Source organism: Phocoena phocoena, chromosome 15 (genome assembly GCF_963924675.1).
Source record: "Phocoena phocoena chromosome 15, mPhoPho1.1, whole genome shotgun sequence".
Classification (NCBI taxonomy): Eukaryota; Metazoa; Chordata; class Mammalia; order Artiodactyla; family Phocoenidae; genus Phocoena; species Phocoena phocoena.
Genome location: NC_089233.1, coordinates 18,715,867 through 18,730,639, shown reverse-complemented (window position 1 = coordinate 18,730,639; position 14,773 = coordinate 18,715,867). Strand labels below are relative to the sequence as shown.

General features: G+C 39.6%; 1 protein-coding gene and 1 pseudogene across 1 annotated transcript in view; both read left to right on the top strand.

The window, feature by feature from the left end:
• Positions 1-14,773, top strand: part of HS3ST4 (heparan sulfate-glucosamine 3-sulfotransferase 4) — a 395,257-nt gene that overhangs the window by 28,438 nt on the left and 352,046 nt on the right. The window lies entirely within an intron of this gene.
• Positions 9,681-9,798, top strand: LOC136135786 (5S ribosomal RNA; annotated as a pseudogene).

Sequence of the window (14,773 nt, the reverse complement as noted above, 5' to 3'; positions counted from 1 at the left end):
CTTTTCCCAGTATTCTTCGTATCTTGTTATTTATGTTTCGTCTGAGTGGCAATAAGAAGGGTGGTTCTAAGTCTTATCACTAATCATTTCCATCAGCAAGCATTCTCTTCCAAGCCACCTAAACCTCTACATCACCTACTTAAATAGAAATCCAGGAGTTGCCATTGTCTCCCCCAACAGAATATAAACATTTTGAGGACAGGGTCCCATCTCTACTTGAGAAAGATCTGGAACGTGAAGAAATGGAATTCATACAGCAAAGCTGCCGTTTCCTTGTTTAACACTGAGTAATTTCATTAGTTACGTGCCTCACTGGGGTGCCACTGAGGGGAAGCAGAAGATTACCGTCACTAATGATTATGCTTCCATAGTAAAGCCTCTTCCTCAGAAAAAAAAAAAAAATGTAACGATGTTTTCCGAACAGTGAAGTGATCACCTGAACCTGAATTAGCACTGACTCATCAAATCCCTCATCCGGTTTGAAAAGAGGTCAGGTCATTGGCCACTTCATCAACTCATTATGAATTAAAAAAGGGTTTGTTGAGTTCCTGGGCACTTTAAAATTTAATAACTTCAGGACGATATTTGCTGGCTGAAACCTCTAGTCATAAAATGAAAGCTTTGTCCAATTTTTTTGCTGCTGTGTATTAAAGACAAGCTTTATTTCTCTCTCTCTCTCTCTTTTTTTTTTAACATATCAGATATTTTTGGTACTTTCTTTTCTTTTCACTTTTCCCTTCCATTATTTCTGTTCCCTCCCTCCCTCCTTTCCTTCCGTCCTTCCTTCTTTCCTTCCCTCCCTCCTTTCCTACCTTCCTTCCTCCTTTCCTTCCTTCCTTCCTTCCTTGCAGTTCTGAACTACTATTTACGTTTCCTGTGCGCCTTCTTGTGGGACCATATGCTGCTTGTCCCAATGTGTTGGTATGCAACATTTCTGAAAGAAGATTTTTCATAGGAGGATGTCCGAGGATGGAATGATTGCCTGGTCACCTCATTCATTTATTGTCACCCTTGACTCATTTTTGGAGCATCTTAAAATACTTTACATACTTATCAAAACTATATTTGAAAATACCCTCTGTTTTCTTCTGCTTATTAACATAATAAGCAGAAATTATAGGAAATTTAGAAAAATACCAGAAGCATGTAGGGAAAATAGAGAAAAATTACCTTCACCCATAATACTACTAGCCAGAGAATGTTTCCTTTCTGTGCACATATACACATACATATTTGATTGTTGGTATTATCTCAAATTTGGGATTATATTATATAATTTTTAACCTGTTTTCCCCCACTTAAATGTAGAATGTTGACATATTTCCATACTAGTGAATATTCTGTTGCCACAGTGGTTTTCAGTTTTTTTTTTTTTTTTTTACTATATCCTAAAGTAAGAAGTACATTTTATATACTGACCCAGAATAAACACACATGCATTTAAATAAAGTTTCATGAAACCATACTGACACTTACTTTGTGTGATGCACTCTGATATTCTTCTATTTAAAAAGCTGTCCATGGCCCACAAAAACTGGTTTCATGACTTATTAATGATTTGTGACCCACAGCTTGCAAACTACTCCTTTAACACATGAATTTTATTCACTGTGTAGTTTTCATCGTATGGCATGAATACATTATAACGTATTTAACTGATACCCTACAGGTGGACATTTACATTGCTTCCAGTGTTCCTCTGGTCCTAAAACATTGCAGTGAACAAATGGGTACGGAAAACACACACAGACACACACACACACACACACACACACACACACACACACACACACACAGAGTTTCTTAGGATGAATCCCAGGGCATACATGGTCATATAATTACTGGGTCAAAAGGTGAGCGGTGAGGATGATTTTAAAGCTTTTGGTACACATGGCTGAATTTCCCTCCAGGAAGCTTATATAAATATTTACACTCTTGCTTGCTGTGTCTGGGGATGCCCAGTCCTCCCTGCCCTCACACGTTAAAACTACATTCTTTGAGTTATCTTAGAATCTCTGTCACAGGTGAAATTCACAGCAGCATTCAGCAGTGAGGGGAGAAATGTTTCTGGCAGTGCTGGAAGTCTGCTCCATGACTGAAGTTTGCTGTTGTGTCTAAATTGTATTATGTTAATGTCCCATGCAGTGTGCTTTGCAGGTGAGGTTTAGCATTTCTATTTCTCTTGTACACCGCCAAGAAGAAGTGCTTATTTTAAACATTGCACAGTGCTCTTCAGATCCTGTGGATCTTTCCAGTGTCCCTGGCCACGGACCCTCTGATTCTCTCAGAAAGAGTATAGATGCAGTAACCATGCATTGTGCAAATTTCCGGACAGACTTTGTTTCAGATGTCCCTGCTCTCTGTTGGTCCAGTTTATGTCTTAGTTGTTGTCCTTGCTTTTGAGTTGGATCATAGCATCTCTGGAAGAACAGGTATATGCCCGTGTTGAGAACAACACTACTCCGTGTTCAGTTTGGAGAACTCTTAATTGTCCAGCAAAAAGGTGTGTACGAGTTGTTTTATTTTTAATGGCAAAAGATTGGAAGCCACCTAAGTGTACCTCAGTACGAGACTGGTTGTGTAAGTTATGGCTTACCCACAGAAGGAATGCAGTGCGGTGGTTTAAAAGCATTGGACAGCGCTGTGCATATAGCCGTGGAAAAAACTCCAAGATCTGCTGTTGATGAGAAAAAACAGGCTGCAGAGAGGCGTCTAGTATAAATCCTTGACAGCGTGCATGTCTCTTTTTCTAAAATCCTCTGAGTGTATTACTTCAATTAAAATAGATAATGGAAAAAAAGTAAAGATTAGCAAGTGTCTAAGGCATTTTAGAAAAATACCCATCAGAAAACACCTCAGCTGTCTTACATTGATACTGTGTTGTTTCTGATTGAGAGTTTTTTTTTAAATTTATTTTTCTGAAGTCTAGTTGATTTACAATGTTGTGTTAAATTCTCCTGTACAGCAGAGTGATTCAGTTATACACATTAATACATTCTTTTTCATACTCTTTTCCATTATGGTTTATCACAGGATATTGAACATGGTTCCCTGTGCTGTACAGTAGGTCCTTGTTGGTTATCCATTCTATATATAATAGTTTGCACCTAGTAATCCCAAACTCCCAATCCATCCCTTCCCCCTCCCTGGATTGAGAATTTTGAGCTGAGGGTGGAGGAGATCCCCTGGGGATCGAATAGACACTTGGAAAGAATTTACTCCACTTCCCAGAATGCCTGTACACTGCCACCCCATTCACACCCAGGGAGAACCTGTATCATTCAATCATACTTAATCCATTTAGAGGGAGCCTCTTCAAAGCTGAATTATGCCAGTTGGTGGACCTCATGACTAGAATTGTGATTGGCTTCTGGGCTTGCTGATCATTCAAGTGTTTTTATGGAAGACTTGTAACTGGCAAAAAGCACATGTGCGCACCCAGATGTCCGTGCACACGCTTTAATTAATTAATTAAATTTTTTATACAGCAGGTTCTTATTAGTTATCCATTTTATACATAGTAGGGTATATATGTCAATCCCAATCTCCCAATTCATCACAGCACCACCACCACCCTCCGTCCCTTTCCCCTCTTGGTGTCCATATGTTTGTTCTCTACATCTGTGTCTCAGTTTCTGCCCTGCATACCAGTTCATCTGTGCCATTTTTCTGGGTTCCACATGCATGCGTTAATATACGATATTTGTTTTTCTCTTTCTGAGTTACTTCACTCTGTATGAAATTCATCCACGTCTCTACAGATGACCCAATTTCATTCCTTTTTATGGCTGAGTAATGTTCCATTGTATATATGTATCACATCTCCTTTATCCATTCGTCTGTCGATGGGCATTTAGGTTGCTTCCATGACCTGGCTATTGTAAATAGTGCTGCAATGAACATTGGGGTGCATGTGTCTTTTTGAATTATGGTTTTCTCTGGTATATGCCCAGTAGTGGGATTGCTGGGTCATATGGTAATTCTATTTTTAGTTTCTTAAGGAATCTCCATACTGTTCTCCATAGTGGCTGTATCAATTTACATTCCCACCAACAGTGCAAGAGGGTTCCCTTTTCTCCACACCCTCTCCAGCATTTGTTGTTGGTAGATTTTCTGATGATGCCGATTCTAACTGGTGTGAGGTGACACCTCATTGTAGTTTTGATTTGCATTTCTCTAATAATTAGTGATGTTGAGCAGCTTTTCATGTGTTTCTTGGCCATCTGTATGTCTTCTTTGGAGAAATGTCTATTTGGGTCTTCTGCCCATTATTGGACTGGGTTGTTTGTTTCTTTAATATTGACCTGCATGAGCTGTTTATATATTTCGGAGATTAATCCTTTGTCCGTTGATTTGTTTGCAAATATTTTCTCCCATTCTGAGGGTTGTCTTTCGTATTGTTTATGGTTTCCTTTGCTGTGCAAAAGCTTTGAAGTTTCATTAGGTCCCATTTGTTTATTTTTGTTTTTATTTCCATTACTCTAGGAGGTGGATAATAAAAGATCTTGCTGTGATTTATGTCAAAGAGTGTTCTTCCTATGTTTTCCTCTAAGAGTTTTATAGTGTCTGGTCTTACATTTAGGTCTCTAATCCATTTTGAGTTTATTTTTATGTATGGTGTTAGGGAGTGTTCTAATTTCATTCTTTTACATGTAGCTCTCCAGTTTTCCCAGCACCACTTATTGAAGAGACTGTCTTTTCTCCATTGTATATCCTTGCCTCCTCTGTCATAGATTAGTTGACCATAGGTGTGTGGGTTTATCTCTGGGCTTTCTATCTTGTTCCATTGATCTATGTTTCTGTTTTTGTGCCAGTACTATATTGTCTTGATTACTGTAGCTTTGTAGTATAGTCTGAAGTCAGGGAGTCTGATTCCTCCAGCTCTGTTTTTTTCCCTCAACACTGCTTCGGCTATTCGGGGTCTTTTGTGTCTCCACACAAATTTTAAGGTTTTTTGTTCTAGTTCCATAAAAAATGCCATGGGTAATTTGATAGGGATTGCATTGAATCTGTAGATTGCTTTGGGTAGTATAGTCATTTTTACAATATTAATTCTTCCAATCCAAGAACATGGTATATCTCTCCATCTGTTGATATCATCTTGAATTTCTTTCATCAGTGTCTTATAGTTTTCTGAGTACAGGTCTTTTGTCTCCCTAGGTAGATTTATTCCTAGGTATTTTATTCTTTTTGTTGCAGTGGTAAATGAGAGTGTTTCCTTAATTTCTCTTTCAGATTTTTCATCATTAGTGTGTAGGAATGCAACAGGTTTCTGTGCATTAATTTTGTATCCTGCAACTTTACCAAATTCATTGATTAGCTCTAGTAGTTTTCTGGTGGCATCTTTCAGATTCTCTATGTATAGTATCATGTCATCTGCAAACAGTCACAGTTTTCTTTCTTCTTTTCCAATTTGTATTCCTTTTATTTCTTTTTCTTTATTGATTCCTGTGTCCAGGACTTCCAAAACTATGTTGAATAATAGTGGTGAGAGTGGACATCCTTGTCTTCCTCCTGATCTTAGAGGAAATGCTTTCAGTTTTTCACCATTGAGAATGACGTTGGCTGTGGGTTTGTTGTATATGGTCTTTATTATGTTGAGTTAGGTTCCATCTATGCCAACCTTCTGGAGAGTTTTTATCATAAATGGGTGTTGAATTTTGTCAAAAGCTTTTTCTGCGTCTATTGAGATGATCGTATGGTTTTTATTCTTCAATTTGTTAATGTCGTGTATCACATTGATTGATTTCCATATATTGAAGAATCCTTCCATCCCTGGGATAAATCCTACTTGATCATGGTGTATGATCCTTTTAATGTGCTGTTGGATTCTCTTTCCTAGTATTTTGTTGAGGATTTTGGATCTATATTCTTCAGTGATATTGGTCTGTAATTTTCTTTTTTTGTAGTATCTTTGTCTGGTTTTGGTATCAGGGTGATGATGGCCTCATAGAATGATTTTGGGAGTGTTCCTTCCTCTGCAATGTTTTGGAAGAGTTTGAGAAGGATGAGTGTGAGCTCCTTTCTAAATGTTTGATAGAATTCACCTGTGAAGCCATCTGATCCTGGAGTTTTGTTTGTTGGAAGATTTTTAATCACAGTTTTAATTTCATTACTTGTGATTAGTCTGTTCATATTTTCTATTTCTTCCTGGTTCACTCTTGGGAGGTCATACCTTTCTAAGAATTTGTCCATTTCTGCCAGGTTGTCCACTTTATTGGCATAGAGTTGCTTGTAGTAGTTTCTTAGGATGCTTTGTATTTCTGCAGTGCCTGTTGTAACTTCCCCTTTTCATCTCTAATTTTATTGATTTGAGTCCTCTCCCTCTTCTTCTTGCTGAGTCTGACTAATGGTTTATCAATTTTGTTTATCTTCTCAAAGAACCAGCTTTTAGTTTTATTGATCTTTGCTATTGTTTTCTTTGTTTTCATTTCATTTATTTCTGCTCTGATCTTTATGATTTCTCTCCTTCTGCTAACTTTGGGTTTTGTTTGTTCTTCTTTCTCTGGTTCCTTTAGGTGTAAGGTTAGATTGTTTATTTGAGATTTTTCTTGTTTCTTGAGTTAGGCTTGTATTGCTATGAACTTCCCTCTTAGAACTGCTTTTGCTGCATCCCATGGGTTTTGGATCATTGTGTTTACATTGTCATTTGTCTCTAGGTATTTTTTGATTTCCTCTTTGATTTCTTCAGTGATTGCTTGGTTATTTAGTAACGTATTGTGTAGCCTCAGTGTGCTTGTGTTTTTTACATTTTTTTCCCTGTAATTGATTTCTAATCTCATAGCATTGTGGTCAGAAAAGATGCTTGATATAATTTCAATTTTCTTAAATTTACTGAGGCTTGATTTGTGACCCAAGATGTGCTCTATCCTGGAGAATGTTTCGTGAACACTTGAGAAGAAAGTGTAATCTGCTGGTTTTGGATGGAATGTCCTATAAATACCGATTAAATCTATCTGGTCTTTTGTGTCATTTAAAGCTTGTGTTTCCTTAGTAATTTTTTGTTTGTATGATCTGTCCATTTGTGTCAGTGAGGTGTTAAGGTCCCCTACTATTGTTGTATTACTGTTGATTTCCTCTTTTATAGCTGTTAGCATTTGTCTTATATATTGAGGTGCTCCTACGTTGGGGGCATATATATTTATAATTGTTAATCTTCTTCTTGGATTGATCCCTTGAACATTATGTAGTGTCCTTCCTTGTCTTTTGTAACATTCTTTATTTTAAGGTGTATTTTATCTGATATGAGTATTGCTACTCCATCTTACTTTTGATTTACATTTCCATGGAATATCTTTTTCCATCCCCTCACTTTCAGTCTCTATGTGTCCCTAGGTCTGAAGTGGATCTCTTGTAGACAGCATATATATGGGTATTGTTTCTGTATCCATTCAGCGAGCCTGTGTCTTTTGATTGGAGCATTTAATCCATTTATGTTTAAGGTAATTATCGATATGTATGTTCCTGTTACCATCTTCTTAATTGTTTGGGGTTTGTTTTTGTAGGTCCTTTTCTTCTCTTGTGTTTCTTCTCTAAGAACGCTTAGAGAAGTTCCTTTAGCATTTGTTGTAGAGATGGTTTGGTGGTGCTGAATTCTCTTAGCTTTTGCTTGTCTGTAAAGCTTTTGATTTCTCCATGGAATCCAAATGAGATTCTTGCCGGGTAGAGTAATCTTGGCTGTAGGTTCTTCCCTTTCATCACTTTAAATATGTCATGCCACTCCCTCTGGCTTGTAGAGTTTCTGCTGAGAAATCAGCTGTTAACCTTATGGGAGTTCCCTTGTATGTTATTTGTCGTTTTTCCCTTGCTGCTTTCAGTAATTTTTCTTTGTCTTTAATTTTTGCCAATTTGATTACTATGTGTCTCGGCGTGTTTCTCCTTGGGTTTATCTTGTATGGGACTCTCTGCACTTCCTGGACTTGGGTGGCTATTTCCTTTCGCATGTTGGGGACGTTTTTGACTATAATCTCTTCAAATATTTTCTCTGGTCCTTTCTCTCTCTCTTCTCCTGGTACCCCTATAATGTGAATGTTGTTACGTTTAATGTTGTCCCAGAGGTGTCTTGGGCTGTCTTCATTGCTTTTCATTCTTTTTTCTTTATTCTGTTCTGTAGCAGTGAATTCCACCATTCCGTCTTGCAGGTCACTTATCCATTCTTCTGCCTCAGTTATTCTGCTATTGATTCCTTCTAGTGTATTTTTCGTTTCAGTTATTGTATTGTTCATCTCTGTTTGTTTTTTAATTTTTCTAGGTCTTCGTTAAACATTTCTTGCATCTTCTCGATCTTTGCCTCCATTGTTTTTCCGAGGTCCTGGATCATCTTCATTATCATTATTCTGAATTCTTTTTCTGGAAGGTTGCCTATCTCCACTTCATTTAGTTGTTTTTCTGGTGTTTTATCTTGTTGCTTCATCTGATACATAGTCCTCTGCCTTTTCATCTTGTGTATCTTTCTGTGAATGTGGTTTTTGTTCCACAGGCTGCAGGATTGTAGTTCTTGCTTCTGCTGTCTGCCCTCTGGTCCACACACTTTACTATGATAAAGTCAGTATATCTGATTTCAGCATTACAGACCTCATGGAAACAATGGGGTGAGCTTGAAGAGAGGAGGTTTGGCTCCATGTGGAGACCCTGGGAATGTGCATTACACACTTCACATCACTTGTCACCTGAATTAACTACTCATCTGTTTTGATTAGATTTTCAGTAGATTTATATATTCAGGCTCCAATCACAGGATTGCCATATCCTAGCTGTGTGACCTTGGGCTAATTGCTTGACTTCTCTGAACTTTATTTTTTCATCGAAAAAGTGAAAAGTATAATACCTTTGTCATAGGGCTGTTGATTGGGTTAAAGGAGGTAAATTATATCAAGTGCCTAGCCTGATGGCCACCCTTTGGTGGATCCTGGTTAACTGAAAGCTGTTTCTTGTTATTAGGAAGGTGTCAGAGGGCATTAAGAACCTATCTGGTCTGTGCAGGGTCGGGAGGGTCATAGCAACAACACCTTCAGGAATAAGGACTCAGAGACTCAGTGGGGAAATGGCTGTACAAGCCAAGATTCCAGGAGAATCTCCAGTGTTTGTTTCTTTGTGTCTTCTGTTTCTCAGTATTGATAACTAGTAAACCCTTAAGAAGTTTTAATCCTATGGGTTTTGAGGGGGCATGATGGAAGAGTCTGGAGAGATGGGGCCCCACTGAGCAGCCAGGCTGGGAGCAGCAAACCAAGGAATTACGCAGGGAAATTAGGAGTTTTTTCCTGGGATCTTTTCCTGAAAAAGAAATGGGACACAGAGAAAGACAACTATTATATGATATCACATATATGTGGCATCTAAAATATAATACAAATGAACTTATTTACGAAACAAAAACGGACTCTCAGACATAGAAAACAAAGGGGAAAGGGGGAAGGGATAAATAAGGAGTATGGGATTAACGGATATGTACTACTATATATTAAAGTAGATAACAACAAAGAATTACTGTATAGCACAGGGAACTATATCCAATATCTTGTATTAACCTATAATGGAAAATAACCTGAATCAATCAAACACTCTATCTATCTATCTGTCTGAATCACTTTGCTGTACACCTGAAACTAACACAATATTGTAAATCAACTATAGTTCAATTTTAAAAAAGTGCACCTATTATAAAAGTGCAAACCATTGCACTCTACAGCCATACCACCCTGAGTGCACCCAATCTCATCTGATCTCAGAAGCTAGGCAGGGTAGGCCTGGTTAGTACTTGGATGGGAGACCACCTGGGAATACCGGGTGCTGTAGGCTTAAAAAACAAAAAAAGCAAACCATTGCGTAAAACTTTTTTTAATTAAATAAATAAATTAATTTTTTGCTGTGCTGGGTCTTCATTGCTGCACACGGGCTTTCTCTAGTTGTGGTGACCATGGGCTTCTCATGGTGGTGGCTTCTCGTTGCAGAGCACAGGCTCTAGGCGCGGGCTTCAGTAGTTGTGGCATGCAGGCTCAGTAGTTGTGGCTTGCGGGCTCTAGAGCACAGGCGCAGTCATTGTGGTGCACGGGCTTAGTTGCTCCTCAGCATGTGGGATCTTCCCAGGCCAGGGCTCGAACCCATGTGCCCTGCATTGGCAGGCGGATTCTTAACCACTGCACTACCAGGGAAGTCCTGGATAAAACTTTGACTCACTAACTGGCAGTGTTCCTTCAGATAATATGTATTAGAGAAGAGACCAAGTATAATTTAAGATGTGTCAACTCTGAAACTATTGCTGTTTTTTGTTTTGTTTTGTTTTGTTTTGCGGTACGTGGGCCTCTCGCTGTTGTGGCCTCTCCGGTTGCGGAGCACAGGCTCCGGACGCGCAGGCTCAGCGGCCACGGCTCACGGGCTCAGCCGCTCCGCGGCATGTGGGATCTTCCCGGACCGGGGCACGAACTCGCGCCCCCTGCATCGGCAGGCGGACTCTCAACCACTGTACCACCAGGGAAGCCCAAGTTACTTATTAATGTCTGTGAAGTGGAGTTCATCCTGTGGATTTTAGACTGCTGCTGTGAGATTCCTTGCTGTATAGCACATATAAAATTCCTGGCACCGGCTGGATGTTCAGTAGAGGTTCTCAGATTTCCTCGAATCTGTAATGTGCACTCTTACTCTTATGATCACTAGGAAGAGAGCATTGCTAATTAAACCATGACGGTACTTCTACATGTAGAATTTTAAAATTTCACATTTATTGGAAAAAGCATCCTTATGCTTGAACATTTATCTTCCATCACTCTTGTGTGTTCGTACATCAGAAAAAAATAAAAGAGATAAATTGGTCCATGGATTCCTGACATTTCTTATTCAAAGTTGGACCCTTCTGAGCCACCCCCAGTTCGCAGTGTCCTCCTCTTGCGTGTGCTTCGTGCTCTCGTTCCTGATCCCACCTAGGCTGTTGCTCTGACAGCATTTCCTAAAGTGTGCTCCATCCTTGCCCTCAGGATTTTCTTCCAGGCTGCTGCCGGTTTTGACGCACAGACTCAGGCAGTGACAATACGTGATGATGATTGTGACACACATTTTGATTCCAGCTAGGTTGGAATGTGAATAAAAAGGTACATTTTAGGATTGATGAAATATTGTGGTTTGCTCACTTTCCTCTCCTCCCAGCTTTGCTCATTGCAACACCAGAGCAGCAGAATGTCATCCAATTGCCCATAGAATCGTATCCCCTTTCCTGGTACTGTACAGAAAGCGTGTGTGTAACTGTGGCTTCTGTGCTCTGCTCAGCCTCTGTCTCCTGTATGAAATCTTCCCAGCTGACAGCAAGCAAACTCGGTATGCCACAGCTAAGCATACATGGCTATAAAGTCAACTCTCGCCTCTTTCCCCATCACTCATTATATGCCAAGCACACTGGCCTGCTTGCTGTTCATTGCACAGCCCAGGCTTGTTTCTAACTCAAGGCCCTGGCCTTTGTTCTCTGCTGTATCAGTGGTTCTCAACAAGGGGAGTTGTAGCCCTTCCTCTAGGGAAAAGAGTGGAAACATTTTCGGCTACCCCAATGACTACCCAGAGGACCCTACAGATATTGGGTACGGGGGAGGCTCAAGGGATGCTAAATGTCCTGCGGTGCTCAGGACAGACCCACACAAGAAAAACAACCCCATGCCAAATGCCAATAGCATCCCGTTGGAGAAAACCTGACCTCAGTGGCTTTTGCTCTTGGCTTTGCATGGCTGTCTCTTCCTTGTCACTCATTCATGGTGTGAATGGTACCTTCTAGAAGTGTTCAGAGCATAACCTGCCTGCATAGGCTGCAGGCTTGCTCCTTCCAGCCTGGGTCACTTTCTATCGTACTGCTTAGTTTATTTCCACCATAGTACTTGTCACTGCCTGAGATTATCTTGTTTGTTCCTCTGATTATTACTATTTTCACTGTAGTGTGGTTCACTTACAATACTATATTAGTTTCAGCTGTACAACATAAGGGTCTGATATTTTTACAGATTATACTCTGCATAATGTTGGCTCTCTTCCCTGTGCAGTACATTACATCTTTGTAACTTGGTTATTTTACACCTAGTGGTTTGTACCTCTTAATCCCCTTCACCTATGTTGCCCTTCCCCCACGCTTCTCCCCTCTGGTAACCACTAGTTTGTTCTCCATCTCTGTGAGTCAGTTTCTGTTCTGTTATATTTGTTTGTTTCATTTTTTAGATTCCACATATACTTGAAAACATGCCGTATTCGTCTTTCTCTGTCTGACTTATTTCAGTAAGTATAATACCCTCCATGTCCATTTATGTTGCTGCGAATGGCAAAATTTCATTCTTTTTTATGGCTCGGTAATGTTGCATTATATATAGGTGTATATATGTGTATACGCACACACACATACACCACAGCATCTTCATCCATTCTTCAGTGGGCGGGCACTCAGGTCGCTTGCATGGAGGTTCTTCAAAAAATTAAAAATAGAACTACCATATGATCCACCGATTCCACTCCTGGATATTTAGCCAAAGAAAATGAAAACACTAACAGGAAAGTATAGGTGCACCTCAGTGTTCATGGCAGCGTTATTACTTTGTTATTTTTGGTTTGTGTCCTTCCACTAGTATATACATTGAGAGCAAGGATCTTGCCTATTTTGTTTACTGCTCTATCCTCCGCATCCAGAACAGAACCTCACACTTAATAAATATTTATTGAATAAGTGAACAAATGGATGAAGAATCAGAATTGTCTCCTAATTATCTCAAGCCTCCAATTAGACAGGAAGCTACTTGTAACCTGCCCATTTTCCCTGTCTCCTCTTTAGTGAATGACACACTTAAACAAAACAAAAAAAGCAACCCAAAAGACTACCCAGCAGTTGGCTGTCGTAGCGATGGTCTGCCATTTCTGTTTCTGTTTTCTAAGGAACAGTGTCATCGCTCATCAGTGTCAAAGTGAATTGGATGGGTGATGTCTTAAGCTGATTGTTTCCTGAAAAGTGCTCTCTGGAGCATGACTCCCTGAATGTCAGGATGGCAAAACGTGAGGAGGGTTATGTTGTTGGTTATTGAAAGATGTTCTTTCCGCTTAAGCTTTCTCTGAGATTTCAAGTGTGAGTTCACAGACCTTTTGATTACAGGGGAGCAAAGATGCATTGGCATCTTCCTGTGGTTGAAGTATTTAACGTATTGGCACCCTTCAAGGCCTCCTCCGGAAAGGCAGAGAGGAGACACAGGAGAGACTATTTAACCAGTGCTCAGGACACGTGTCTGCCTGTTCCCTTAATATAGGTATTTGGCTGCTCTGAACAGGTTGATTCTCGGATGGAATGAGCCTCAAAGATCTTAGGTTCCAAGTGACTCCTTTTCAAGACGTTGAATTAACTTGGTCAAGGTGGGACAAGTATTGATAGTTAGAAGCAGACCACGATCGGCAGTCAGATATTCTGGTTGTGGCTTCTTTCATGGAGAGGAGTCTTGTTGATGTCACGGTGGCTGGTTTAAATGACGCAGAATGAAAGCATAATTTAGAGTGATCACTCCTTTGGGGTAAGCACTTTCCATTGCCGTTTTCTGACTTAATCTCAGCGACCTATGATTATATCACCACTTACATAGATGTGGAAACTGAAGCTCAGAGAGGTTGAGATGACTTGCCCGAAGTCACACAGTGTCAGGTCCAGGGACTCTCATCTTCCCTGACCTCCCAAACCCACATTCTTAATTGCTGTAGTGGATGAGGTTTCCTCCTCTCCCCTTAATTTACTTTTAAATTTCTGTTTGCTAAGATCCAGGGAAGGAAAGAGTATATAAAGGGTAAATATAGTTGAAAGATATGGTGAGAGTTTCTCATTACTGAGCCTATCACAGATTGTTAGTTTCTGTCTAGAATCTGTCACTATTATATTTCTGATTATACTATACAGTTTTGTGTGTGTGTGTGTGTGTGTGTGTGTACTCTTCCTTTTGTGAAAAGTATTGGAATTGAAGAGATTTCTATTTTTGAGTCATTTTCTTCTTTCCTTCTCATGCAGGGCTTCAGCAAATGTTGCAAAATTCATTATACACAGACATTTTCCATCCCATTTTGCATTTGAACATCAGAGATGGATAATAAATTGTTTTTTTTTATTACTTTAAATGATGTACTACTCCTCAGTCTTTTTTGTTTCGTTTTGTTTTCGTATAAAGGGAAGCATTTACCTTGCCAAGATTTGATTTTAAGTACCAGCACTGCATTTCCTTAAAGGGTACATTCAAGAAAGAAGAGGGGGGCAAAAGCAGTACGCCAAGATTGTTAAGATTATACGTGGCTGAACAAAGTACTTTGAGGGCACCTCTTCTTAATGAACTTGATTGAACTGCAGATTCAGTGAGCTTTAAATGTAAAGAGAGGCTACGATATCACCTGTCTTTGAAATAATAGTAAAAGAATGCTCTGTGGCTTATAACACCCTCTTGCCTGTATTATTTCATTTAATTGATGTGAAATAATTCAGTGACGTTTGTTTCTACCAAGAATGTGCCTGGCTCTGTGCTAGGTGCTGCCATGTGAGGAAGCACATTTCTTGCTCTCAAGGAGTTTATGATGTAGTAGAGAGGCATGGATACATAAAGAAAGAGGTATCTCTGAGACATAGGTGATATATTGGCCATCGCTTTCAGTGGCAAATGACAAAAACCAACTGAAAAGGAGAATTTATTTGCTCACATACATGAAAAATCTAGGGGGTATATGTAAATACTCAAAAAGCAGGATCTGGGAGTACAAATGCCCACCCCCCGGCCCCAGCCAGTCCCTTGGC